The sequence below is a fragment of the Sander lucioperca genome, chromosome 2 (genome assembly GCF_008315115.2).
Source record: "Sander lucioperca isolate FBNREF2018 chromosome 2, SLUC_FBN_1.2, whole genome shotgun sequence".
Lineage (NCBI taxonomy): Eukaryota > Metazoa > Chordata > Actinopteri > Perciformes > Percidae > Sander > Sander lucioperca.
This window is the reverse complement of record NC_050174.1, coordinates 20,522,287-20,527,225: the sequence shown is the minus strand read 5'-3', so window position 1 is coordinate 20,527,225 and position 4,939 is coordinate 20,522,287.

Here is a 4,939-nt window from a genome sequence, read left to right as displayed (position 1 = left end):
CCCCCAACGCATTTGACGCCCTAGGCAATCGCCTAGTTCGCCTATAGCAATCGTCGGCCCTGCTATGCACTATAGCTTTAACTGTTCACACAATACAGTAATGTGAGCTATTTAAATTAGCTGGATACATTGTTAAACATTATTTTCCTCTTACCAGTGTATCGCCGTGTGTACTTCGTCCACAGCAAATCCACCAATCGGTCCCAGTTAGAGAGTAAACGCGTAAACAATCTTTACAACAGAGATCTTCAACAGGGGCTCCTCAGAGTTTCTGCAGGTGGGCCGCCAAACTATTGGTAATTTTTTGAGTGTTTTTTTCAATAATTAAAATGTCTTAACGTGAATCCAACATATTATTAGCAAATATAAATCAGCCTATTAGTGAAAAAAAATACACTGATGATAGGCTAACTGGCCTATAGGTTAGGTAAGGTAGCCATCCACAGATACAGTTCATCTTAAGGATTCCCTCTGTCACATGTATGTTTAACATTAAAACATGATTTATAAAATCATGTTAACAATTATTTTAATACCATAGTATTCTATGGCCAAAAAAGGTATGTTTAAAGTCTTTAGGCCGCGATACAAGTTATTGTAGGTCCAGTTTAAAGGAACACGCCGACTTATTAGGACTATAGCTTATTCACCGTAACCCCCAGAGTTAGATAAGTCCATACATACCCTTCTCATCTCCGTGTGTGTCGTAACTCTGTCTGACGCCCCCACCGCTAGCCTAGCTTAGCACAGATCCTGGAGGTAACTGGCTCCATCTAGCCTACTGCTCCCAATAAGTGACAAAATAACACCAATATTTTCCTATTTACATGTGATTTGTATAGTCACAGCGTGTACAAATAACAAGGTCACATGAGACACAGCCATCTTCTAACTGTATACAAACTGGGAACTATATTCTCAGAAGGTGAAGCACTGCTACTTCTGCTACTTGGGCGGAGTGATTTGCACGTAGCACGAGAAGCGCCGTGGTGAGGAGCAGAGAGTAACAACGGTGCTTTTCAGGTGTTGCGCTAATCACTCCGCCCAAGTAGCAGTGCTTCGCCTTCTGAGAATATAGTTCCCAGTTTGTATACGGTTAGATGGCGGCTGTGTCTCATGAGACCTTATTTGTACACGCTGTGACTATACAAATCACAACATGTAAATAGGAAAATGTTGCCGTTATTTTGTCACTTATTGGGAGCAGTAGGCTAGATGGAGCCAGTTACCTCCAGGATCTGTGCTAAACTAGACTAGCGGTGGGGGCGTCAGACAGTTACGACACGCACGGAGATGAGAAGGGTATGTATGGACTTATCTAACTCTGGGGGATACGGTGAATAAGCTAGTCCCAATAAGTCTGCGTTCCTTTAATATGCAACTTAATTTTATGCAATATATGCAGTAGGGGGTCCCTGCTCCATCTCTCTCTCAGTTAAGGGGTCCTTGGCTTAAAAAATGTTGCAGCCCCCTGCTTTGCAATCATTCCCCGAAAGAACCAAGCAGGCCTGCCTTGTTGCACGATCCAATTTTTTTTCAAAACTTGCCATTATCAGCCTGTAGGTCACTAGCTCAACGTTTGTTATTTCCCGAAGCGAACAGAGTTTGAGAACTGCAACATAGAGAGCAGAAGGCGATGGACATCCGATGTCAGGCAATTATCCTGAAAATGTACTTCCATTGATCCAGACGTTTTTATAAACTAGATCATTCCATAATTACAGATCACTTACTAATCAGCCACCCATCTCCACCGGCAGAAATTTGTTTGTATATCGTTTCCTAACTTTCATTTGTTATATTCACTTCTGTGCATACGGACATGACCCAATTACACGTGACAGAGAACGTAACGTAGCTCGGTTTGTTCTGTAAATTTAAAATAACTCACCGTTTACTTTATTTTCAAACGGAACACGATCCCCGGTCTCCTGGATGAAAGTTCTGTTTGTTGGACCCATCCACCACCCCTCCTGCCCACCTTTAACGGGCTTTCTCGGTCTTAATGTCATAACAACTACGGCCACTATAGGGCGACTAACAATAAAACCTTAAAGGGTAACTACCGTTAATTCCCGTAGAATAGAACCACAAAACCAACAACAGTTTGTTTCCATCCAGAGTAGAGGGGAAACAACTCTGTGCTGTGTTTGTTGTTTTCTGCTGTGAGCATGGTGTATTTTATTTTGAAAATTAACCAAATGATTTATTTTGTTTCTGTGCTCGACTTCCTGTCCCGCACTATCTGCCGTGTGCCGAATTGCTGAGGAGCTCTGCATATCTGCGCCGGAGCCGGAACGCAGCCGTTCTGCAGTCAGTGGAAATACACACATTGAATTTAATGGAAACCTAATGATCCGCAGACGTTCCGCAACCGGTGGAAATTAGGTGTAAGTGTCTGACAACATTATGGAAAGGATTTCTAAGGAGGTCGACCTTTCTGTTAGAGAGTAAGATCCTTTTTTAAACATCCGCGAAATTGCATTCGCTAAAGTCACCAGACAGCATCATAAAATACACTTAATTCAAAGTCGACAGAAACAAAATAAAACTATGAAAAGTTATGATCGCTATAGGTTAGCTACCACATCTGGTCTGTCCACACAGTCTACTGAACAAATTAAGGAGTACTACAACACCTGATTCCAGGATGGTTTTGGAACATCACCACCACATTTAATTTGCTCTCTTTTTTTCATTGTTTGTCGTTTTTTTGTAAAGGAAAAAAACAAAATAAAGATAACAAAAAAAAAGGTTAATCCTACAAAGAGACATTTTTTTTTCTCAGCTCTCTTAAAACTTGCTAACTCGTAAATTACAAATGAACCGAGTCCAATAGTTGTGACACTGGAAGCAATGCATACATGTGTCAGTCCTTCTCTCCTTGACTGATAAAAGGGGGACGAAGGTGTCGGGGGCATGATATGTTGGAGATCATACATAGTGAACAGACGAGGAGGGAGGCGGGGTGGACTGGCCCAGTCTCCCACGCCTCGACATCAAAGTCTCTTTGCGACAGTCTCACAGTTTCAAAAAAAGGAGGTTGGGAGGAGAATCAGGGGTCGGGGGAAATAAAAGCAAAGGATGTAAACTAGGATGCTGCCAATCCAGCACGGCTTCTCTCATTCCGGCGGCCAGCTGGCTGCCACCTGGGTCATAGGTCCTTACTGGTTCGTTCGCAGACTATTCCTCCTCCAACCTTTGCTGGAGCAATCTGGCTCAACGAATGACTGGCTGGGGAGAAGCTGCCGATATGTCCTCTCAGCTAAAAAAAAAGAAGCAGCTGGGTGTTCGATGAAAATATGGGGCGATGCAGCAGGTTTACAGTTCTAGCTTCAACTAAGACACAAAGGTTTTGGCAGACTGTCACATTGGTCACCTTACATGTTGAACTTCTCTCTTCCCCCCCATTAGTCACACAACTACTACTTTTGGCATTTGTGTGTACAACTTAAAGGACATTTCCGGCTAGCGCGGACCGCTGATTAGCTTACAACGCTAGTATTCGGGGCACAGGGAAAGTAAAAACAAATCGCTTACCGTGGATTTCCACAGGATGCAGAACGTCTGCGAACCGGCTCCGCTGCGGAACGGCTGCGTGCTCCGCCGTCCGTCAATACCCACCAGGTCCGGATTTGTTGCCTAACGGCTGCGGCCAGCCGACCACGAGATCTCGCGAATTTACGTATGTTCGCGCGATATAACAGGATTTAGTTTCTATTAACAGAACCACAAAACCAACAGTTTGTTTCCATCCAGAGGAGTAGAGGGGAAACAACTCTGTGCTGTTTTCAAGGTGTAGTGCAGGGAAATATGACCTGCCGTGAGCACGGTGTATTTTATTTTGAAAATTAACCGGATGTTTTATTTTGTTTCTGTGCTCGACTTCCTGTCCCGCACAATCTGAATTGTTGCGGAGCTCTCCGTCGTCCGTCAAAAATAGAAACTGTGCGTATCTGCTCTGGAGGGCTGCGGACTGACGGAACTGGGACGGAGTAGGGACGCAGCCGTTCTGCAGTCAGTGGAAATACACACATTGACTTTAATGGAAACCTAATGACTCCGTCGACGTTCCGCCGACGTTCCGCATCCAGTGGAAATTGCCGGTTATTATACCACTAAAATGGCTCAAAATATCACCACACTTCAACGCTAGCATAATGAGGGTCCCTACAGGTTAACCGACACACTGAGAACTTTGTAAGTGTACAGTTTATTAAAAAGATAGATTATAAAGACAGTCGCCTTCTCGTATACAGGCGGCCGCTGTCTTGGGAGCTACTGTCTTTCTAATCTTTTTAATACACTGTCTGTACACTTTCTCTTTCAAGTTCTCAATGCTTCGGTTAACATTTAGGGACCCTCATTATGCTACCGTTGAAGTGTGGTGATATTTTGAGCCTTTTTAGTGGTATAAATAGCGATTTGTTTTTACTTTCCCTGTGCCCCGAATACTAGCGTTGTGAGCTAATCAGCGGTCCGCGCTAGCTTGTTTCAAGCTACAAACGCATTCGATTAGCATGAAAACATGTCCCAGAGAGCGACAGAGTGGGTACACATCTGTTATTAACCCCTAAGTTCATTTTGCGCCGGAATTGTCCTTTAAAAGGCAACAAGAATAAGGCTGGGTATCGTTCAAAGATTTTAGATACCGGTACAATATTTTTTTTGATACCAATTTTATGAAACAAAACGAAATGACATTACAGCACAAATCTTTATTTTTCAGCTCCTACTACGTGAGCCCTGTCTCTGTGTATCGTAGAGCTTTTCCTGCGTGTCTCTACGACGTGTAACGTTAGACAGCCAATCAGCAGCATTGATACAACTTGGTAGAAGCATGCTGCGTGCTTATTGGCTCCCTGACGCTGATGAGTTACTCCTTAAGGTATTGAAATTGGGTATTGAATCACGAGGCATTTTTCGATACTTAAGAGGA